The sequence below is a fragment of the Macaca nemestrina genome, chromosome 7, assembly GCF_043159975.1.
Source record: "Macaca nemestrina isolate mMacNem1 chromosome 7, mMacNem.hap1, whole genome shotgun sequence".
Classification (NCBI taxonomy): Eukaryota; Metazoa; Chordata; class Mammalia; order Primates; family Cercopithecidae; genus Macaca; species Macaca nemestrina.
Genome location: NC_092131.1, coordinates 61,425,823 through 61,451,428, shown reverse-complemented (window position 1 = coordinate 61,451,428; position 25,606 = coordinate 61,425,823). Strand labels below are relative to the sequence as shown.

At 34.6% G+C, this 25,606-nt stretch overlaps 1 long non-coding RNA gene across 1 annotated transcript; it reads right to left on the bottom strand.

The window, feature by feature from the left end:
• Positions 1-601: 601 nt before the first annotated feature.
• Positions 602-15,625, bottom strand: LOC105481883 (uncharacterized). Its single transcript, XR_011625368.1, has 3 exons — positions 15,589-15,625; positions 10,611-10,744; positions 602-725 (listed from the first exon to the last, which is right to left on the bottom strand). It is a non-coding gene; the product is annotated as an uncharacterized lncRNA (long non-coding RNA).
• Between the last annotated feature and the right edge of the window lie 9,981 nt (positions 15,626-25,606).

The following is a 25,606-nucleotide window of genomic DNA, read 5'->3' as shown; positions in this document are numbered from 1 at the left end:
GGTGTGAAAGCAAGCTCTTTAATATGTCTTTTCTTAGTATAAGTAGAACTATATAAAATTTTTAAAAGTTTGGAAACTTATATTGTTCTTTAAAATTGAAAAAAAAAAGCAAAAACCACCAAAAACCTGAGGGAAAAAATGGAGAAAACATACAATAAAAAATTCACAGAAAAAGCTATAAAAACGGCTTTTAAACACCTGAAGATATCCAAAATTCAGTCATGAAAAAAGAAATTCAAATTAAAAGTACTCTACCATTTTTCTTATATCAGAAAAGCAAAAACTCAAAAGTAAGAAAACATAATTTGTTGCTTAAGTTGTGAGGAAACAAGCACTCTATTGCATTGGACAACCAGAAAATTCAATGTGATAGAGTAGCTTGGTTTTTCATAATTTGATCTATCAACATCTAGTGTGCATATGTTTCACTAAAACATTTAAATACTTGTTACCTGCTTCTCAGGAGACTTCATCACAATAATATGACCAATATGATGAACTGGCATAACATTATATGGAATGTCTAAATTATTTGGTTTACTCTTCTACACGTTTTCTTCCTAGCCAACATTGAAAAACCATTGCCTATCCTTACCTTTTATTAAAATATAACTTTGGACTCCAAGATTGCTGTTTTCTTTAATACTCTTTTCTGGTCCTGCAGTGGTAGTTGCTTCATACAGTCACTACTTCCACCCAACTCAAAAATTCTTTCCACAAAGGTACTAGAGTAAGAAAAGAGTTTTATTATTGAATAAGTTTAAATCAGAATGTGATGTTTAATACAATCTGCTAAGAGATTGCAAATGCAAAAAATCCTTAGCCTTTTATACAGCCAAGCAGACCCAAGTCATTACATACATATTTTCAAAATAAACGATAACTATGAGTTTTTCAGAAAGATTTGACAGCATAATTTGTCGTAGTTTATCCTAAAGCCAGCCTAGTAATTGGGGTGATAATCTGCATTAGCTAATTGGACTTATTCAGAGGAAAAACTAATGTATATCTTTACAATAGGAAGTATTCCACTACTTAGAGTAATATGTCCACCTAGGTTAGCCCCTTATCTTCCCATAGAAGCTGGAATCTGGGGTTGTTATCTTCCTTATTGGTTTTTTTTTTGTTTTTTTTTTTTTATTATACTTTAAGTTCTAGGGTACATGTGCATAACGTGCAGGTTTGTTACATATGTATACTTGTGCCATGTTGCTGTGCTGCACCCATCAACTCATCAGCACCCAACTACTCGTCATTTACATCAGGTATAACTCCCAATGCAATCCCTCCCCCCTCCCCACTCCCCATAATAGGCCCCGGTGTGTGATGTCCCCCTTCCCGAGTCCAAGTGATCTCATTGTTCAGTTCCCACCTATGAGTGAGAACATGCGGTATTTGGTTTTCTGTTCTTGTGATAGTTTGCTAAGAATGATGGTTTCCAGCTGCATCCATGTCCCTACAAAGGACACAAACTCATCCTTTTTGATGGCTGCATAGTATTCCATGGTGTATATGTGCCACATTTTCTTAATCCAGTCTGTCACTGATGGACATTTGGGTTGGTTCCAAGTCTTTGCTATTGTGAATAGTGCTGCAATGAACATACGTGTGCATGTGTCTTTATAGCAGCATGATTTATAATCCTTTGGGTATATACCCAGTAATGGGATGGCTGGGTCATATGTTACATCTAGTTCTAGATCCTTGAGGAATCGCCATACTGTTTTCCATAATGGTTGAACTAGTTTACAATCCCACCAACAGTGTAAAAGTGTTCCTATTTCTCCACATCCTCTCCAGCACCTGTTGTTTCCTGACTTTTTCATGATCGCCATTCTAACTGGTGTGAGATGGTATCTCATTGTGGTTTTGATTTGCATTTCTCTGATGGCCAGTGATGATGAGCATTTTTTCATGTGTCTGTTGGCTGTATGAATGTCTTCTTTTGAGAAATGTCTGTTCATATCCTTTGCCCACTTTTTGATGGGGTTGTTTGTTTTTTTCTTGTAAATTTGTTTGAGTTCTTTGTAGGTTCTGGATATTAGCCCTTTGTCAGATGAGTAGATTGCAAAAATTTTCTCCCATTCTGTAGGTTGCCTGTTCACTCTGATGGTAGTTTCTTTTGCTGTGCAGAAGCTTTTTAGTTTAATGAGATCCCATTTGTCAATTTTGGCTTTTGCTGCCGTTGCTTTTGGTGTTTTAGACATGAAGTCTTTGCCCATGCCTACCTATGTCCTGAATGGTACATTTCAAAGAGATGGCTTCCAGATGCTTGAGAAAAGACATTCTTGGGTCATAAAACTGACAAAGATCCTAATTAGTTTTCAAAATGATATACATTCATTTCAAAAGGAGGAGAAAGTACTTACAATTGCAAGTTTAGTTTTCTAAAGTAAATACTCCCAAGAAAAAAGGTTGGAGGTGGGGAGAAGTCTCTCCTTTTCTCTTATTTTAAATTTTTATTTGCCTTCACAATGGCTGACAAGTTTTGCTGATAGGTTAGATGTAGGGAATGAGAGAATAGAGGTAGCTGCTTTTTAAGCCTGAGCAACTGAAAGAACATATTTATTTCAATGGAGAAAACATCAGGATAAGCAGGGTGAGGGAAGGGGAAATCAACATATGGGCTTTGGTATATTAAGTTGGAGATGGCTTTTGGACCTCTAGTCATTACATTAAGCCAGCAGATAGCTATGAAAATTTGAAGTCCAAAGGGAAGGTCTGGATTACAATTTTTGAAGTCATCACTGTACAAACATTTAAAACCCTAGAATAAAAGACAATCAACCACTTTACAGTAGTTTCCTGCCCCCTTATCCATGGGAGATACATTCCAAGACCCTCAGTAGATGCCTCATCTCACAGCAATAACCTAACAATGTGTCTATGAGGTTGTTTATCAATGTGATAACTGAGACAGCTACTAAGTGACTAATGGTAGTGTAGTTATTGTATACACACTGGACAAAGGGATGATTCATATCCCAGAAGGGATGGAGCCAGAGGGTGAGAGATTTCATTATGCTACCCAGAACAGCACAACTTAAAACTTATGAATTGTTTATATCTGGATTTATCTAGATTTTTTCAGTTAATATTTTCAGACCCTGTAAACCATGGGTAACTGAGACTGTGGAAGGTGAAACCATGGATAAGTGGGGGACTACTGTATTTATTAGAGATGCTAAGAGAGGAGATTCAAAATCTGAGATCCCAGGAGCACAACAAAGTAAGCTGATTGGGGGAGAAACCAGTGGAGAATATGATGAAGTGGCCATGAAGTAAAACAAAATGCCGTGTGAAAATGTGTCTTGTGTATAGGAAGTGAAAAAAATGTTTCAGGAAGCAGATTAATCATCTGTGTCGAATGCTGCTGAGGTCAAGCCAGTTGAAGACTGGGAAATAAACACTGGATTTCTCAACGTGGAAGACATTGGTGACACTCAAAAGAACATTTTCCATGGAGTTGTGAGGATGAAAGCCTGGCTGGTATAAGTTTGAAAAGGAACAGAAAAGGTTAAGAAAGTAAATATAGACCACTTTTTCCTATTGTTATCAATAGGAGCAAAAACATACTCTCTATGTGTAGTTAAATGGAAAATCATTTTTATTTTTGTTTTTTTAAATGGGAGAAATTGTAAGACATGTGAATGCTGATGGGAATGATCCAGTAAAGAGGGGAAGTAAGCAATAGTCCAGAAGCAGAAGGCTGCTGAACAATGTCCTTGACTGGGTGAAAGGGCACAGTGGAGGATATGGTTTTTATTTTTGGCAACAATAATTAATCTATTGTAAAGGAAGGAAAGGGTACAGATGCTAGTTGTTTGGTAGCTATGAGGGTAAGAGTTTAGAATACTCTCTTCTGACTGCCTCTATATTCTCAGAAAATAGGATGGGAAAAATTGTGAGTAGTTTAAGGAAAGACCACCAGCTATTGTCTATGACGACAGGAGAGTATTGTACCAGTGCAATGGAGTGTGATTGCTGGGCAGCCTTAAGAGCTTCCTTGAGGTTATTGCCTTCGAATTTAAAGTAAAAGCAAGCCACATTGTAGTGTGTTTATTTTTGCTGTTGTTTTTACTTTCAGTTTAGGGGTTGTAGGTAAAACCAGAGCTTGTATTTTGCCAAGTCAATGTGGCAAAGACAAGGGCAAGAGCAAGACAAGGGAGTTGAAATTATAGGAAAGGAAGACATTATAGTAACTGGCCATGGAATTTAAGCTGGCTTAAGAGGGAAGCAAAAAGGTGATAAAATCAGTGGGTTGTAGTTATTGATGGTTATGCCATCAGAGAGCGAAAATGTAATAGAGCTATAGACACTCAAGGTCTTTTCAATAAGGGACTCTGCAGGATAAACCACATCACTAACACAGGCAGCAGACACACTGAGCACTGTAGAGGGCGAAAAAATCATTCAGTGTCGGACTAGTTAGGAGCACAATTTTTTTTAATTTCAAAAAATAAATTATAAAGTACTATACTTTTTACAGTTTAATAGCTTATTCTTCATTACTTATCATTGAATAATGTATTCTTGCCCATTAATAGTTAAATCTAATGTAATGGATAAACTTGTATATCAATTGAAGCTTAACCATAACAATATTTTATTATTTAAAATACTCATATATGAATAATTTAGAAAGTTTTTCGATGATAATCTGATTTATATTTATGCCAACATTATTTTCAACACAGCAAAAATTTAACTTCATAACCAAAGTTACATTCATGAATGTTTAAATCTTCCTCTAAGAAAAACGTTTTGCCAAATTTGCTGTAGTAATAAATACGTCAGTCACAAGATTCCCTTCTCTTCTATTAAATAAAAATAAAAGAAAATATTCCTCTTTGGAACTAAAGCTCTGGCATGTTCAAGAATGGAGTAGAAGCATATTGGAACATTCATGATTTGTAATATACGCTTTGGTTTGCAAATCTAGAATGAAAAGGATGGCTCAAAATATTGGAGATAAGCTAGTTTCAAGTTCTTCATAAATCGTGGCATATTTTCATAAACATGGGGCAAATTTATGCCTCAGGAAAGGTTTTGGTATTATTGCTTAAACAAATGATAAGCCTGTGTACTAAAGATTTTGCCACAAAAGATTTCCACTAAAGATTTTTCCAAAGCTTTAACTTTGTATTAGATATTGACATTTTTTTGTCACAAAAGAAAAATAAATCTTTTTCTGAAGATTGTTAGAACTGAAATACCTAAATGTGTCATTGTTTTTCAGAGAATAAAGATTAATAGATAAACCTGCAGCAACATAGTGGTTCTATACCAAGGAATTAATCTGATGAGTATTTTTCAGTAACAATAACAACAACAAAACCATTTTGTGTCCAATTGCTGAGTAAAGTGAAAGGGAGATATGAAAGTGATTTGTGATGGTGTTTTGGTGCCGACCAAATAGAGAACTGAAGGGGACCATTGGGAAGTCATCTTGGGAGATGGCCTCCAAATCACAAGGGAGAAATTACAGATGAACACATCTAAGGGCTTTGCTCTCAGGAGTAGATTTTACCGAGTGCAAAGCAGGAGTCTGCCATAACGGTAAAAGTATTACCTGTGCCTTTCAAACCTACACAGATGTTCCTTGGTATGTATTTTATTGGAAAAAAAAGGACTAGATTATTCAGATAAGTGTCAGAAAAATAATTTGTAGAGTCATGTTTATGAATTGTTCAGTGATAGAGTAATATATTTTTAAAATGCTATAAGTATGCCTAAAAAGTCTTCTCTATAAAAGTAAAATTTATTCATATTATCATAAAACAACTATTTTTAGCCCAATATGTGCAAAGCAATGTATGACAGCCAATGAATAAAATTATCAAATCTGGTTTTTAACTTTATCAAATATATACATATCTGTATAAGTATTAGCTAGAGTTTTTGGTTTTGTTTTTGTCCCATAGGGGAAAAAAAAAAAAAAAAAAAGCATAGCATCTAGTCTCATGACTTTAGGTGGTCATAGTTCCCAAATTTATATCCACAGGCCAGGCACTAGCACTGAAATCGAGATAGTCTACTTGGCATTCCACTCGAATATCTAATTGGGATCACAAATCCAACATTTCTAAAATAAATTGTGATTTTTATCTAGTAAAACTTGCTCTTCTTTCCCTGCCTTTATATTCCAGTAAATTCTTCTATGTGCTTATTTCCTTTCTTGTCCTCATTTTCTACAACCAACAGTTAGATAACCCTGGGTACCTCTCACATACATCCTTTTTTTTTTTTTTTTTTTGAGGCTGAGTCTCACTCGGTCGCCCAGGCTGGAGTGCAGTGTTGCCATTTCGGCTTACTGCAACTCCACCCCCCAGGTTCAAACGATTCTCCAGCCTAAGCCTCCTGAGTAGCTGAGACTACAGGTGCGCCACCACATCTGGCTAATTTTTGTAGAGAGTCATGGCTACATATTACAGGAGCACTACCACATCTGGCTAACTTTAGTAGAGGCGAGGTTTCACCGTCTTGGCCAGGCTGGTCTCGAACTCCTGACCTCATGATCCACCCACCTGGGCCTCCCAGTGTGCTGGGATTACAGGTGTAAGCCCAGCTTCTCTCATATACATCTCTAATTTGTCCATGTATTTCCTTCTCCATTGCTTCCATCTGATCAAAAACATCATCCTTTACTTGGACTATTGTAATTTCCTTACTGATCTCTTATTTTCCACCCTTGCTTCTACCTCTCAAAATCTTTTAAACTCACAGAAGAGCCAGCATGATCTTATTAAAATGTATATGTTTTAAGAAGGTCAAAATGTAAACCAAATTACGTCACTGTGTTAAATCCTTCAGTGGTTTCTAATTACATATTGAACAAAATTCAAATATTTTATTGTGAGTACAAATACCTGGATTACCTGTTATCTTCCCATTTCTTTTACTTCAGCTCCTTTTCCTCTCCCCTAGAGCACTGATAGCTAATTCTAGTGAATTTTCTTTGACTGTGCCATCATTGTAAAGCCTTTGTACTTATTCCTTTAAATTTCTCTCCCATCACATGTGTCCTATAATGGCCCTCCTTGGTTATTTGTTATAGAATTTACACCAATCTGTAATTATCTCCTTTATTATTTCTTTATTTCTCCTATGTCTCTTTATTAGATTGCAGGATCCAGGAAGGTAGGAACCTGGCTGCCTTTATTACTACTGTAAGCATATAGAATAGGACCAGACAAAAACTGTATAAATGTTTTTTGATTAAAATAATACAGTATTCCAAATATTCCCATTACTCCTGATTCTCTTTCAGTGTTTATTAACAGTGTATACATATCTATACTTGGCTACATAATTGCAATCACAACAAATATTGTAAGCAGTATATAGAACCTTATTAACATGATATTTTACATAAATGTTCATGGTAGGATCTTAGTTCAGTTCCATTTAACAAATATGTATTGCACATGTATTGTATATCAGGCTCTGTGTTAGGCACTGGTAACACAGAGATTAACACAGTATGGTTCAGTGAAATATTATTACTGCCTGTAGTTCTGGAAGGATAATAGGTGATTTTTATTTTATTCATCTGTTCTATGTTTACTCTTCATAATTTATTAGTTCTTCATATTTTGTGATAAAAATATTTTTGTGTTTACTTATCCTAAAAGAAATAGTACATGTATGACATGAAAATTCAATAGATGTGCATGTAAGAGAACATCAAAAGTCTTTACACATATTCTGCATCAATCAAATAGCATTATTTTTAGTTTTATTCCATGAAAGCCAATTATAACTACTGCTATATAGTCAGTTGTTAACTCATCAGTATGCCAGGGATATCTTTTCATGTTTATACACATATTTATAATCTGACCTTAATTATAGCTGTATAATAGTCTCTTATTAATTACTTAATTATTTAATCTTTTTTTTTGAGATGGAGTCTCGATCTGCCGCCCAGGCTGGAGTGCAGTGGTGGGATCTCGGCTCACTGCAAGCTCCACCTCCCGGGTTCACGCCATTCTCCTGCCTCAGCCTCCTGAGTAGCTGGGACTACAGGCGCCCGCCACCTCGCCCGGCTAGTTTTTTGTATTTTTTGTAGAGACGGGGTTTCACTGTGGTCTCGATCTCCTGACCTTGTGATCTGCCCACCTCGGCCTCCCAAAGTGCTGGGATTACAGGCATGAGCCACCGCGCCCGGCCAATTACTTAATTATTTAATCTATCTTCTGTTGTTAAAATTTTGCAGAAACAAAACGGTAAACCAAATTTGAACACTCATCAAATTACTTATGTTAGATGAATTTTATACCTTTGATTATCTCTTTTTTAAAATCCTTTTTATGCAGTATGTTTCTTTAAATAAAAAACACACTTCTATTTAACCTATACTTATTTGTTATAATTACATGTGTGTTTGATATTAGTTTTTCTGTCATTTTCAATATATTATATTCATATTGCTTTCTTGCTTTTTCCTTCTTCCTATTTTTTTCCCAAATTGATAACTTTTTTCTATAGTTTTTCTCTCTTTATAACTTTTTCTCTATTGCATTCATTTTCAAGCATGGTGCTAGAATTTTCTGCACTGTTTTTATCTAAAAGTTACTCTGATAGTTCATTTTATACTACAGCCTACTCTGGATAATTTAACAACATCTTGAATCACACTGATAATACAAATTAAACTATGCTATGAACTTAATTATATCCCCCTCTCTCCCAAATTCATATGTGAGGCCATAATCCCCAATATGATGCTATCTGAAGATGAGTCATTTAGAAGTAATTAATGTCATAGAAGGTCATGAGGGTGGAGTCTTCATGATGTAATTAGTAGATTTATTTTAAAAAATAAAGATCTCTTTGTCACTTTCTCTCACCACTTTCTGTCTCCCCCTCCCCAACCTGCCACTTGAAGACAAAGTGAGAAGGTGGCTGTCTGCAAGTCAGGAAGAAGGTCCTCACCAGGAAACAAATTTTGGAGTTGAACAAGCCTCCAGAATTGTGAGAAAATAAATTTCTAAGTCATGCAGTCTATGGTATTCTGTTATGGTAGCCTGAGCTGTCCAAGACAAATTATTAATGTAATCTTTTGCATTGGGCATCAACTTCCTTTCCCTGGGGACCTCAACCTCTGTACTGAATCAGATGACCTCAACCTCTGTACTGAATCAACCTCTGTACTGAATCTACTTATGCTTGCATGTGATAATCTACATCAGCAGTTCTCAATATGTGTTATGCTTCATAATTACATGCTGAGATTTTTATTTTCTAAAACTGTGCTTGCCTGACACACCTTGGCATGTCCCAAATCAGAATCAGGAAATCCAGAGAGGCCTATGATCCAGGGTATTTTAAGAAAACTTTTCAGGGAATTATTATATGCACCCTTGATTTAAAAAATAAAAACAAATGAGTCATATTGACATTTGTTTTTATTGGACTCCTTCAGCAATTGTATAGATCAATATTTCATTGATTTTCACGATCATCTGATCAATCCTCAGGAAGTGGCAATGAGCCTGGTTTAGTATTAAAGTTCAATCCATTCAATGAATGAATTGAATTGAATTTCCTGAATAAGCAAACTTGGGGGTAAAATGCTGCAGCTAGACCTTCTGGTGGCCAGGTTCTTCTGTGGCCCTGCTGTGGTTTCTTAGAAGTGATTTCATTTGGTAAGAGCTATAAGTTATAAGTTGAAAGTAGGGTTATACTAAAAGCTTAGTGATTTAGTAGGGTTATACTAAAAGCTTATACTAAAACCTTAGTGATTTTCACTCCTGAGTGTTTTATCAAAACAAAACTAGTTAGAGATTTTTCCTCGTTTCATTTTCATACTAACAACATCAAGAACCTGTAATGTTAAGTTCCTCACTTTACCTTTTGAAGTGCATTTGACGCACCAATATTCTTCTTTGTCCCTTTCCAATTTTCACACAATTCCCTCCCCAAAGCTCTTACTTTCAGAAACTTCTTCCCTTGGCTTGGGACAGAGTGGGAGGAAATTATTTACATATTTCTCTGAAAGTCCTTCCTTTTCCAGTATGACAACATAGGTGTTTCAGCATTAATGGCCTTTTCTTTCAACTTGACTCCCTCTGCTTCACATATTACAGAAATTTCAGAAAGTTCCTGGTTGTTTTCTTATTTTCATGAGGAAGAAATCTGTAGTCTCTTCTTGTCACCACTGGAGGGTGTCCAGGTTCTTGGCGTCTTGAAGAAAGAATTGGACAAAATGCACAAAGGAAGGAATAAAAAGATTTATCGAAAATGAAAGTACACTCCACAGTGTGGGAGTGGGCCCGAGCATAGAGGTTCAAGGGCCCCGTTAAATAATTTTAGGGAGTTTAAATATCCGCTAGAGGATTCCATTGGTTACTTGGGGCATATTCCATGTAAATGAAGAGGATAAAGTAAAGTTACAAAGTTATTTACTTGGCCTACACCCTATGGAGAGGATATTTCCTGTCATAGCTGAAGTGTGAATTGGCCTTATGTTCCCTGCCTCCAGACCCTCTTTTCCTGCCTCATCTCCCCTCTGAGAGATGTGACCCCATAAATCTTTATGGGAGGCAGAGAAACCAATGGTCTTTTTTCTGTGTCTGCTTCATGCTGGCTTGGGGTGTAGTCCCTACCTACTGAGGATCATGGAACTCTCGCCCTGCTCTGTCTGGTGGAGGCAAGGTAGCTTCTTGATGGCCAGGGCTGGTGTCTTCACTTGGAACCGGCTGGAACCTTTGTTGCATGATTATGTGAAGCTTGATGGTCTCTAGGCAAGAGGAAATGAATTTGGTTAAAAGATTTATTGGGAACTTCATGGGGTGGATACCTATGTTATCAAAAATGTTTGTTACAAAAATTTGCAGGAGAAAAAAGTAAAACCTGATTTGTTCTAGAACCGATGTCTTTCCTTAATGCACAAGCAACTCCATTTTGGTTTGGTTTGGTCTGTTGGGGCCTAGAGAATGAGCTTAGTCCAAAACAATGGCCCTCAGAATTTTGTTTAGAAAAAAAAAACTCCCCCGTTTTGGTCAGGTTCTCACTCAGGTGAGAGTGTGACCAAAACTTAGGGCCTTAGTGCCATTCTCAGTTACCATCGTTTTGGGTTTCTTGTCTCAACACATCATTCATAGGTTAGTGTGTCTTCATGGTTGCACATTTCTTTTAGCTCCTGTCATTCCAGTTGAAAAGAGACCATATGACATTCTAGAGATGGCCGCATGCAAGCATTTAAAACCTTTGAGAAAATACAGTGCACCAGGGAGACTATTGTTATGACTACTGCGAGGATAATACCAAGAATTTGGAGTATGCTGCTTACCCAAGTTTCCCACAAGCCAAACCTCCTAAAATCAAATGGATCAAAGAATGAGCTAGATAAAGAGTTTGCTCACTTAACTAAGCAGTCTCTTTGTTAATCCCCTACCACTGAATTTCTATAATCTTCATTTGATGAATTTTTCCATAGGCTACAAGTGTTAGCGGCTGAACAGCTACTTCTTTGTTTAGCCAATTCTACTATAACTTTCACAAAATAATTTAAAATCTGTTGTGTAACTGTAGTCTTTACAGTAGAATTTGCTATAGACGTTATCATGGGAAATACATTTCTAATCATTGCCTCTTTTACTTTAAACTATGGAAAAAGGAACTAACAAATGATCCCTTTTAGAAGAGTGAAGGCCTTCTGGCAATGTTCTCTTTAACCCATGATGTGGGTTAAGAGGAGTCAACCAGTGTTTGTTTTTGACTGATTATGAAGCAACATACCTACCATTAAAGTTTCTTACCTACATTGGGCCTTCATCTTTAATCTATCAAGTATAAGTTTATCCATGTATAAGGCTGGCTGTAACTCCTTCACAAATAAAAGTACATCCCATAAGTGCACATAACAGACCCCTTTTCCACTTGTATTGTTTATAGAGGCATAAGCAAGAGAAAATACTCAAAGATAAGAGTTTCATGATAGAAGTCTTCATCTGTCAACTTGGAAAAAGCTATTCACATTAAGGATTCCATCTTCTTCTTTGAAGAAATTTCCCTGGTTAGTACTACATTAAGGGTTCCAATGAGTGTACAGTTCTGAGAATGTAGAGGGACCCTTCTCATTTATGTGATTATAAACCCAAAGTTCAAGGTCCCAAAGTTTTTGTTGTAGTCTGGATGGCAAGGACAGTCTTTCACTGATGTTTTCAGAAGATCCAAACCATAAGAAGCTTTTTCACCTGGTTAAAATACACCGTTGCTTAATAATCTACTGTTACAACATCAGCATTCTTGCATGGGAAAACTTCTATTCAACCAGAAAACATGCATGGAAAATAACAATTGAATGAAATCCCTTTTAAAAAGGTTTAAATGGCCCATCAGATGACCAAATGTACCTGAAGCTTTAATTGTTTTCCCAGGTATATGGGACCAAACACTGATAATAAACTATTTTAGTAATTTGGAAGTCACTACACAGATTGTATTCAATCTGGATCATTTTATCTTTTCTATGGTGAGTCATGGAATGCAGAACTTTTAATAATGAGAGCTTTAAGGACTCAGGAAAGACAAGATGGCCACCTGATTCTCCATGAATCCATGCTTAATCAACATTAGACTTCTATGCTCTTGAATACCAGTTGTTTTTCCAAATAAGTGCATAGCACTGACAAGGAAATTTGGTTATTCCTGTGGTTTACAATACCATAATAACAATACTTAGACATTAGAATTTTAGAAATCCCATACAATTTTGGAACATATATTAGCATTATTCACAAAAATATAACCTAAAGAAGACTCAACTTCAGTTTGGCAATCCCATGTACTTAAAAATGTCAAACAATTCTGTTTACCTCTTTTCTGGATGTTTTCAAGGGCTCTCTGATCCATCCAAAAAGCGAGGCATTTGGAAAGAGAATTTTGAAACTGAAGTTTGATTTTGGAATTCCAGATTACCATAAATTATATATTTTGCCAAAATGATGACTCAGAAATTTTAACGAAGCAAAATCCTTTTATAACCTTTTACAGAAAAAAAAAAAAAAAACCACAGTTTACTGTTCGTACATACCTTGCATATATAACTGTTTCTAGTAGTCACAATTGCATGTTACAAAGGCGACTCTTAGCAGTTTTAATTTTAACATAAAACCTGGAAAGTTATGTTCTGAAAAGGTTTAGCTATGTCCAGGTTCTTGGTGTCTTGAAGAAAGAATTGGATAAAATGCACAAAGATAAGGAAGGAATGAAGGGATTTATCGAAAATGAAAGTACACTCCACAGTGTGGGAGTTGGCCCCAGCACAGGAGCTTAAGGGCCCCATTAAAGAATTTTGGGGAGTTTAAATACCCTCTAGAGGATTCCATTGGTTACTTGGAGTAAGCCCTATGTAAATGAAGAAGATGAAGTAAAGTTACAAAGTCATTTACTTGGCTTACACCCTATAGAGAGGATATTTCCTGTCATAGCTGAAGTGTGAATTGGCCTTATGTTCCTTATGTTCCCTGCCTCCGGACCCCATTTTCCTGCCTCATTCTCTTGAGGGACTTTCATTGTTCACAGTTACTATTTCATATTATGCAGAATCAATTTGCTTAGACATGTCTTATTGGCCATTACTTTTTTCATATTCAAAGTAATAAATATCACTTCTCAGAATATTTTGATAAAATAAGGGACAGAGGAAGTAGGGGACAAGTTCCATGGAGCACATTTCCCAAGGAGTATTTTATTGGGGAAATACTGTATGTGAATAATTTTCTTTAGGACATATTACATATAAAAAATTGGCTCTCCTGAAAGATTGATGAGATTTACAGTGCTACTGCCAACACATAAGTATACCTAAATTATATACAATTTATCTTTATTATTTTAAATAGGTGAATAACAGTATCTATACATAACCTTATTGCTTTGGGCTGTTCCGTATCTTTCTCACTGTTCTAGTAATAGTCAGAGGTTTTGTAAAATCAGTATTTCCCTACTCTACATCCACATGGTTTGAGTAGGCCAACCTACCACAGGCTCTTCCCTAAACATGAAACATTGATCTCAAGACTAAAAATGACTCCAGCTGATTTATCCTGGTGGATGTACACTTGTTTCAATACCAAGATCCCCAGAGCTGTATTACTCTTGGACTTTACTAAGCCTACTTCGGTAGCTTTTCCTTTGAATATATGAGCCCCTCCATATAATATCCAAACAATTCTTTATTTGCTTAAATTTCTGAGAGTAATTCCATTGTTGAAAGACAATTACTGGTTCTTATGCAGTATTATTTTTATTAGCTCTTTATTTTTTATTTGTTAATGAGAACATGAGTTTCCTTTATACTTTGAACTAATCCACTTTGTTTACTCAACCCAACTAGCATATTTTGGGCATTCTATTAATTGTTTTGGGATAAAAACACTAGTGTGTCATAAATTCTGACTCAAAAAGCTTACAAAATATTTGTATAAACAGACATGTAAATATCTAAGAATAAGCTATACATTTCAATTGAACTTTTTTTTTCTATTTTTCAAGTATAATTGGTCCATTAGATTAACATAGCTTAATACACTCTTTGCATTTGGATAATTGCTAATCTCTGTTATGTTTGTAAATATTTTCCTGATTTATTTGCTTTGCTTTTAATATTTATTTTCATTATATTTTATTGTATACATATACCAGAATATAATATATAGCCATCCTTCTGATTTATTTAAAATATTGTATCTATCCTTGTCATAAAAATGATTTTTGATTATTTTGTTTATATATATATATCATGTATTTATCCAGCATACATTATGACATGTGGTATTGGATCTATTTCACATTGTCCTCATTCTCATATTTAATTATACTAATATTTGCTTAATGAAACACTTTCTCATTGCTGATTTTATCTCTTCACTTAAGCTTAGCATAAAAGTTTGAATTAATTTTTTGAAACGATTTTATCTCTTCGCTTAAGTTTAGTATAAAAGTTTGAATTAATTTTTTGAAACATTAATTTTTGGAAAACAGATTATTGTCTTTTCTGTTGAAATATAATACTGTACATGTTAGAGAACTTAAATTTTTAATATACTTCAAAAATTTTGAAGGGCATGTCTACTGCCAATACCTTAAAAAAAAAAGAACTTTGGCTTGCATTTCCAGCAGGAGTTTCCTTTCTTTGATGCAAGTTTTATGAAATATATCACAAGAATGTTGAGTAGAAACAACTTGTCTATATGTTAACTTAGGGGTGCTGTCAACCTTACTATATTTAGTCTTCCCAGCAAGGATCAAAACCTTATAATTATTCATGTCTTTATCTTTCTTAATTTTTTCATTAGTGTTTTATAATTGGTTTTGCATAAATAGCCTTGCTTAAGTTAAATTAATCTCAAACCAATTTTATTCACCATTGTAAATAAAGCTCCTTTTATTTTCATGTTGCATGTTACTTGCATACAATAATATAAATGACTTTTAACTATTAATGGTATACATTCCAAAATTGCTTAATTTATCACCTAAACCCATTTTTAGTTCTTTTCCTTATGCTTGTATTTATGCTAACTATACAGATTTATATTTTTAATTTATCAATTAGTGTAATTTAAAATTACTTACAGACCAGGCCCAATAGCTCATGCCTGTAATTCCAGTACTTCGGGAGCTCAAAGTAGGATGAATCGCTTGAGCCCAGGAATTTGAGACCAACCTGGCAACATAGTGAAACCTTGTCTCTACAAAACAAAACAAAACAAAAAATTAAAAACTAGGATTGCTTGAGCCCAGGAGGACGAGGCTGCAATGAGCCATGATCCTACCACTGCACTCCCACCTGGGTGAGAGGGCTAGACCCTGTCTCAAATAAAATAAAATAATATAAAATAAAATAAAATATTACTTATTGATTTCTAAATCAGGAATGTGTCTTGGATTGAAGACTTTCCAATAAACTGCTTATATCCAATAAACTGCTTGAAAGCTTTTTAGTGTTAACATATTAATTGCAATGTATCCTAAGTGAAATGATAATTTCATTTCAAAAGTGAAAGTGAAACTTCAGGCTGGATGCAGTGGCTTAGCCTGTAAGCCCAGCACTTTGGGAGGTCGTGGCAGGCAGATCACTTTAAGTCAAGAGTTCGAGACCAGCCTGACCAACATGACAAAACCCTGTTTCTAGTAAAAATACAAAAAATTTTCGGGCGTGGTGGCACAGGCCTGTAGTTCCAGCTACTCTCCTTGAACCCAGAAGGTGGAGGTTGCAGTGAGTCAAGATCATGCTATTGCACTTCAATCAGGGTGACAGAGTGAGACTCTGTCTCAAAAAACAAAAACAAAAACAGAAAGTGATACTGAAACTTCACTTTTTCTGAACATTATATTTTATACCTGAATTTTCTCTACTCTGTCCTCACCATTTTCTTTGTCATCTAGGTTGAAATTCTGAGAAATTTCTTGTTTAGTTCTAAGTCCACATTTCATATAGCTAATTATTTGCTAAGTCTTAAGGATTATTTCTTTACAGTGTTTTTCCACATATACCTTCATGTTTAACTGTCAACTCTTTTATTTAGAGACTGCAGCAATTATTTTGAACTAATTTCCATTCTCCTTTAATCTCCGTGCTACATTTCATCCTAGATATATGACAGGTTAATCTCATTTTCACTTCACAACTCTTATGCTCAAAGGTCTTTAATAACTCCTTACTAATTTCTAGTTTTGGTTTAAACCCTCTGCCAAGGGACTCCTAAAACATGTTCCCAAATAATCATTCCAACCTTTTCTCTCAGTGGTACTTTTACACATATCCTGAGCTGCAATTATATTTAACCAATCACTTTTCTTCCTGTCCAGGAAATTTGAACAGAAGTCTTAAGTGTTCTTGAACTGTTAATACCCTTACAAAAAGCATACAGACACTCCTCAAATATTTCTGTGGTTTTCCTTGCAGACTTTGCTATAGCAGTTGATCAATGGATGTCAAAGACATCTTTGAAAGACAGAAGAACTGACCCTTCTTTTTACATTCCTTTTTTAAAAAACTAGCTCCACCATACCTGGATTCTGCCCATATTGAGGACAACATTATCGAGTAATCTATATGGAATACACAATACCAATGGAAATATTCCCTCCCTAAGCAGAGGACTGAAGCACTTTTCAAGTAAATAGCTCTTACCTATATCAGCATTTCATTTTATCCACCAACACATCTAGAACAGCCTATATTCTCTTTAAAAATAAGAAGTGATTTTATAAATGAGTATCCTAAGCAGAAATAGAGAGTATTACCTTAATTATGTTATACTTAAAACAAGTCCAACCTTCAGTCTGTAAATTCTACAGAAATAACATAATTTGATCCCACACAATAGTCGACTGTAAGTCAACACAAAGCTTCTCTTTTGCGAATGCATTTTAGTATTCCAAGAAATAGGAAAGAAAAAGCATTCACCAGAAACTCCCAGGTACAATATCTGGGATGTGTGCACACTGTGGCAAAGTTACAGACACCCCATTTAAACCCGAATTTTTTGTTGTGAGTCAATTGTGGGCTGGTAGCTGAAAGACAGGTTGACTATATATATTTCCATGTTTTGCTTTCTCTAATATAGGTTCTGAACAATGACAGGTCAGGTCTGGACATGGGCCAACTTTATTCCAGACAACTTCCCAGAAAAGTTGGAAATAAAGACCTGGGACATAAATTGGAACCTGAATTAACAATCTCATGGGACAGAGTGGTAGCCTGGTACAGGGGTCTGAACACATCCGAAGAAATATATAAATAAAGGAATTTTAAACCAGCAAACAACCACTGACGTGAGAAAAGAGATTAAACTCATTTTAGACATACCAAGTCTCAATAAGATTTACTACGCATATGTCTTTTCTAAATAAGTTACTACCAGATATCATGCCGCATGTTAAGTAAGGAAATCAAAGCAGAGGAAAAAAATAGGATGTAGAAAACAGTGCATCTTCACTAACATCCTAGTGCATAAAAGTCCCAAAGCCCAGTTTTATACAGAAGAATTAAAATGGTCTTCAATACTTTTATTGTTCATCATAATCATTTGTACAAATATTTGTACAATATTTATTGTCCACTTTACTAAATTCAAGGTGCTGTTTAACATATGCTAACTCATTAAATACACACACATTCCTATAAATTGGATACAGTTGAGACTAAGTTGCTTGCCCAAGGAAAACTATAAGCAGGGACCAGGCCACCCACACTGGCAGTGTAATTCCAAAGACTCAATATCATTCAGTAGCCAGTTATTATTTTAATTTGTCAAAAATCACCTGGGTGTACATAAGTGCCCCAAAAAAGGAACACTAAAGTAAAATAAAATCATCTGAATCTAGTATTAAAACTATATATCATATAACTTTGGTTTGGCAAACTAGAAAAAATGGTCATTACCTTGAAATACTTTACTTATCCAACTACACAAACTGGTTATCCATGAAAAAAAAAAAATTCTCATTGAATTATTAAGGCCCCTGTTTGTCCAAATCTTGAAATGTCAACGTTATGCACTTTTCAGGTCCAATCTGCAGAACTGCATTGTAAGTTTTATTATGCTTTGTTTTACTACGTCAATCTCCAAATAATCTCCTTTGGGTACATTTAAGCAGAGACCTACCTTATAATATTTATTACAGTAAATTTATATCTATAGTGAAACACCACTCATAATGGAACAATTATTTATCATTTTCATTGATTCAATATAAAGTTATAGCTAATAAAACATGTGAGTTTTACTATATGTTGCTTTATCTTAAAAGTTATTTTTGCAGGGCACGGTGGCTCATGCCTGTAATCCCAGCACTTTGGGAGGCCAAGGTGGGCAGATCACAAGTTCAGGAGTTGGAGACCAGACTGACCAACATGGTGAAAACCTGTCTCTACTAAAAATACAAAAATTAGCTGTGCATGGTGGCACACGCCTGTAGTCCCAGCTACTCAGGAGGCTGAGGCAAGAGAATAGATTGAACCCTGGAGGCGGAGGTTGCAGTGAGCTGAGATCGCGCCACTGCACTCCAGCCTGGGAGACAGAGCAAGACTCTGTCTCAAAAAAAAAAAAAAAAAAAAAAAAAAAAAAAGGAGTTATTTTTATAAAGTAAACATGGTTGTTTTATACAAAATTTATTCATAGCCTATTATATTTTGCAAATAAATTAAGTGGCTCATGCACATTCTTAAGTTATAACATCAATGCTAAATAATTAAGAGTGAGTAGCTAAGGAAATTGGAATAAATATAAAAATGAAAGTCGAACATATTTTTAAAGGTACTGTATGACAGAATTCTTTGTATATGTCAGGATTCTCTTAATTGTTAACAGAAAAGCAGCTCAAGCTACGTTAATTATAAATGAGAGTTGCTATAGAACATCAAGGTAGCTCAGACTAAAGAAGCTATCATTATGAAACATGAAGATGAGAGCAACTCTGAAGTCATCAGTCACTGGATCGAGAGACAGGAACAGTTTTAAGATTATCTACATTCATATTTTTTCCTCTTTCATTTAAAAAATTATTCTTAATTGACAAATAATAATTGTATATTGTTATGGGGTACAATGTGGTTTTTGTTCTATTGTATTCATTAAAGAAGTTTAATCAAGCTAATTAACATCCTATCACCTAATTAATTTGTCATTTTTTGAGGTGAGAATATTAAAAATTTATACTTTCAGTAATTTTGAAATATACAATATATTATAATTAACTGTGGTCACTGTGTTGTGCAATCGATCACTCAAACTTATTCCTGTAGTCTAACTGAGACTTTGAACATTTTGATAAACATTTTCTCTCTCCCCATCCCTCCTCCTTCCCTGACCTGCCTCTAGTAACCACCCTTCTGTTCTGTTTTCATGAGATTGATTTTCTTAGATGATATATGTAAATAAGATCATACAATATTTTTCTTTCTGTACCTGACTTATTTAATTCATCATAATGTCCTCCAGTTCCATCCATGTTGTTACAAATTATGGCATTTCCTTCTGTTTTAAGTCAGTATAATACTTCATTGTATATACAATATCACATTTTCTTTATTCATCTATTGATGGTTACTTAGGACACTTCCATATCTTAGCAATTGTAAATAATGCTGAAATAAGTATAATAATGCAGATATCTATTCAACATACTAATTTCAGTTCCTTTCACTGCATACTCAGAGATGAGATTGCTGGATCATATGGTAATCTTATTTTTAGTTTTCTGAGAAATCTCCATAATACCAAAATAGCTGTACTAAGCTACATTTCCACCAACAGTGTACAAGAGTTCCCTATTTTCCACATCCTTGCTGACACTTGGTCTCATTTGTCATTTTTCTAATAGCAATTCTAACAGATGTGAGTTGGTATCTCATTGTGGTTTTAATTTGCATTTCCCTGACTATTGGAGATATTGAGCATTTTCTCATATATCTGTTGGCCATTTCTCAATTTTTTTGAAAGATGTCTGTTCGGGTCCTTTGCCAACTTTTTAATTGAGTTATTTGTTTCTTTGCTGTTGAGTTGTTTGAGTTCCTCATATGTTTTAGATATTAGCCCCTTGTTAAATGTATGCTTTGTAAATATTTTCTCCCAATTTGTGTATTGTCTCTTTATTCTCTTTTATTGATTTTTTCCTATGGCTATAGTGATTTCCTTGTAATAGGAGAATGGTTTTAGTTGGCCAAGAATTTATAAACTCATAAATGAACAAATAGAAAGCAAAGGTTATTTCCTTACAGGACAAATTAAAATTAGAGAAAGACTCTGGCTCAGGTTGTGTCATACAGCCAGCCATAAATCCATCAGTATGGCTGTGGGGGTAAAATGCTAATATTAGCTACTTTGGGTCAGATATTTCAGTAATTTCCCCTGGTGTCTCATGACCTACCCCCACATCCCAGTCCATTGCTGGCTCTGATTTCAGCTGCAGCATCATTAGACAGTGCTTTGAAAGTTCAGACTTATTCTGGAACTATTCCACCTCAACCTAAATCCAGCTGTTATTATGCTTTCATTCTCAGGGACTTCATGAAGCCATAAGAGCCCATGTACCTAAGAAGCCAGGTAAGATAGGGAAGTCAATGCTCCAGAGAGCAATCCTCCATCAATGGAGAATGGGAACTGGGGAAGGGGAGCTTTGGATAATTCTGAGAAGCCCTAGTTTCCACAGTGGTAACCAGATTAATAATGCACCTCTATGTTGATCTTTCCCTGTATCATTCTTGCCATTCCCTCATTCTGGCTTCATGATAATGTCCCAAATAAACTATCCTTTCCCAGTTCTTATCTCAGGCTCTGCTTTCAAGGGAGTTCAAACTAAGATGCCATCACTTTATCAATTGTTTTATCCAGGAAATTTGTTTTCTCTTATATTTTCTTCTAATCAATGATTTTAAATTTTTAAAAAATTCTGGTTCCCCTTTATTCACCAACTTTAAATTTTGGTATGGTTTCCACATCTTCCCTATCTATGCTGTCTGAATAAATTATATGCACTACCACGTCTTTAAAAATCATCTGTAAATTTGATGATTACGAATTTATATTTCCAGTTGAGACTTATTCCTTGTATTAGACTTTTTATCCAAATGACTACTAAAATTGCTTGGCAGTCTATTAGGCATCTCAGAATTAGCATGTCCAAAGAAAAACTCTCCATACTCCTTCCAAACCTGCTCTTTTCACAGTCTCCCCAACTCAATATATACCAACTCCATTATACTTGTTGTTCAGGCTCCAAAGCTGGTGTGATCCTTGAAACATCTTTCTTTCACTTTCTACATCTAATCAATCACCACATTTCAAAATATACCCAAATCCAATTACATCTTACTACCTTTACTTCTAGCAGTTTGGAGAATTTCGGTAGTATCTTAAGTGATCTCCGTTCTCCACCATTGCACTTCTAAAGACTCTTCTCCAAACAGCACTGAGAATGATCCTTAGAAACATAAATCAAATGTTAACATGATTATTCAACACCTTCCAGCAGTTTACTATAGCATTCAAAGAAAAAGCTAAAGTCTTCATAAAACTATACATAATCTGATAGTTTTTCTTCTATTACTCTCACCTACCTCACTTCATTCTAGCCACATTGACTTCCTTGCTTTACTTGAATAAGCCAAGCATATTTTCCCCAAAATCCCCACAGTTCAAACCTTTTCTTCCTATAGGTTCCTACTCGTGGCACCTAATCAGAGAGGACTTTCATAAATACCATGTATAACATATTCCTTTAACCTCTTTAGTAAATGTTATTGTACCGAATACCAGTTGAAAAATACATTTTGTGTTTGTTTGTTGTCTGTTTTTTCTCTCTAGATTTTAAGTTTTATGAGGGGAAGGAATTTTCCACTTTTTCTTACCTCTATAGTCACAAGACCTCCAAGAGAGCTTGACATGTACTAAACTCTCAACTTATATTTGTTGAGTGAATGGAAGAAGATGGATGAAAGTAGATAGCTCTAGTTCAGTTCATGTGACTGAATCAGTGAGTCAGAAGGGAGGAAAGGAAGTTCTACTAAATGAAACCTGAAACATGAGTAATTTGGGTAATTATTGATAACTAATGGGAGCAGAGTGGTGCCCTCCCCTTCCCCACTGGAATACATTATAGCCCTTTATTGTTACTAGAATTGAGTTACAAATGTGAATCTATGTTTTTTAGGGACAAGCACACACACACACACACAAAATTCACAATGTCAGTGGGGTAAAATATATGAAAGTCTTGTGAAAACACATCAAATTTTGGCTTAAAAATGGAGAAAATTTTTTTCTTTAGATCTCAAAAAAGAGGCTATTATGTAAAACACAGCCTCAAAAATATAATTACAGTAAATATAGCAATATTGCTTTTTTATTTATTATGCCTATGGTTTTATATGTAACAAGAATGCAATGTTTTCAAGATTTTTTTTATTGTTTTTGATGTTTTTTTAAAAAAATGTGTTCTTGATAATTCATCTGAATTAAAAATTGATCATTTGATAGACAAATATTAAAGAGGAAACCCAGTGGTTAATGACAATTGAATGTACTACAGAATCTATTATAACTTTCAAAAATTGTAATTTAAAAATAAATCTTCTTTTATAGTATCTTTATATTCCCCACATCAAAATACTGCAATCAACCCATTGTATCATTATGAAAACTGGATTAAAATCCATTCATCTTTTTTATTACAATTCTGAAGTGTTTCTCAAATCAAGGAAAATTTAATAAATCTTTTCAGGACTTAATAAAAGAACAGAAGATTTATATATGTAATAAAAAATACATTCAGTTCCAATGGTTTTATTTAATTTGTTTTCATATGTCTTCTTATCGCCTATTAGATATCATTTTGTTTCTCAAAATCCAGAGTGGAAATCACTTCTAAAATAATTTGTATGGAAAAAAATAGAGATTACTCAGGTATTCCACATGTCTCTCCTTTAAAAAATGTGGGATATTTGAGAGTAGCTTGCACAATCAGAGGACATCAGAGGAAAGTCTTATTGGCTATGAAACTTCAGATCAATTTTGTGATTTTAACACTGTTTTTTCATAACTCATACACATTTCCTCTAGAGAGTTTCAGAGAATGAAGAAGAGTTAAAATTAAGCATTTTGAAACGCATTTGAAATTCATTTCTGTATCTAAACTACAGAATCCAAGCCTCCGCTTCTTTTTGTTTTCAATAGCAAAGAGGCTACCTTACTGATGAATATTTCATAGCATGTCAAATTTTGTGGTAATCCTTCTTTTCTCAAGGAGAAATAAGTGTAGGTCTCATTTAAAAGCTCTTTTGAGTATTTATAGCTCATCAATTAAGAATTAAGAGCAATTAAAAAGGAATCTGTAAGGTTAACCATTTGCTGATAATTAGAATGTGCTTATTCTGAGTATAAGCATCTGAGGATTTGAATAATGGGGGTGGCTTTGTTTCCTGAAGATAATATTGAATGATGATGGTAATATTAATTTCCTTTAACAAAGTATGCCCTTCCTTTGAGTACCAGAAGAGAGGTTTTAAAACCGATATGGAGCACAAAATAAATGAGAAGTCAGCACTGGCATAAGGTTTCTTAAGCCACATGAGTACTTCATTACAGCACTTACCAAGAGCACTATGCAATGACTACCCCAGAGCAGACTAGTAACCTTTACTCTTGACTCTCTCTCATTTAACTAATTATGTGACCTTGTGCAAACTCCTTAACCCTTTGGAGTCTCATTTTTTTATTTTTGTAAAATACCAGGAACTGGCACCAACAAGCTCTGTTCTGGTTTAATACCATCCTTTGTTTCAGAAATAATATACATGAAGTTTTTCTATTGTGTTTAATATGTAAAATATATACAAAATTGTACATTATTGCGAACATGAATGGTTTACACATATTCTAAGCTCAAATCATCATAGGACATGTTGGGCTTCTCAAAATATAAATATTCATAATAAACCCTAAAACTCATTAATCTAACAAATAAAACAATACTTTAATAAATTATAGAATTTCTTTATTTTTCATTAATATCTACATACTGTAGTATCAAGATGGCAAAATAAAATCTAAAATAGCTGGGCCATATGATGCCTTATCTCCTGATAATAAATATGCTTTGAATTTAGCACTGTTTATATTATTTAAATATGCCTTTCTTTACCTGCAAATTTTACATCTGACAGAATACATAATTTTTCCCTAATATTTATATCCGCCTTTTTCTAAAGTCAATCTTAAGTCCGAGTTTATGTATTAACTTCACAACTGCCTGCTTTGTCGTATCGTTCCATTCTTGACAGCTCATAAATACAGCCCAGTGGTAGGTTCAGACTGCAATTATTCAATTTGTTTAAATTAGCTGCACAAATAAAATCTGCTGGAACATAGAAAAGCCTTTCCATCACTATATCAGTGTGCTCTGATGATCAGGACTTAAAAAAAAGTATAAGAAATAAATGAAATGATATTATAGCAAAAGAAGAATTATACATGTTTTAATTCAATCAAGTTCTCAATTTGAGTTCCCAGTATGATAGGAAATAAATGCTGGTTAGAGAACCAGATGGACAAACAGATTGAAAAACATGTTAAATAAAACATGTCTACCAGTGTTTGCTAGTATTTACATGTCTAGTCTTCAACAATTATAAATTAAACTTTATCTTTTCCAATATTAGTCTTTTAACTTAATACCTTTTCATAACTAAGTTATTTCTCTACTTTAAATATTGTACCATATTAAAATGCACAAATTATATCATTACCTCAGTCCCATTCAGCAGAAGGAATTTTTCCCAGTATTTTTTCTAACAGCTGTGAACAAAACAGAACAAAAATACCCTGCTTCACATGTGAGGGTGAGGGCAACAGACAACCTAAAATAACCAAGACAGCCTTACCATTCTCCTTAGCTTGACTAAACTTTAGACAGTCTTCTTCTTGCATCAAGGCCCCCAACTGCTCTTTCTCTCAGGTCCTTTCAGAACCCGGATGACCTAACCACTGACGTTCCTCCACTCCTTTGTCTTGGAGCATTTACTTTAGAAAATTTGTAATTGCAAATTCCTTATCTGCTCCTTTTAGATATAAATATTCTGATAGCCTTT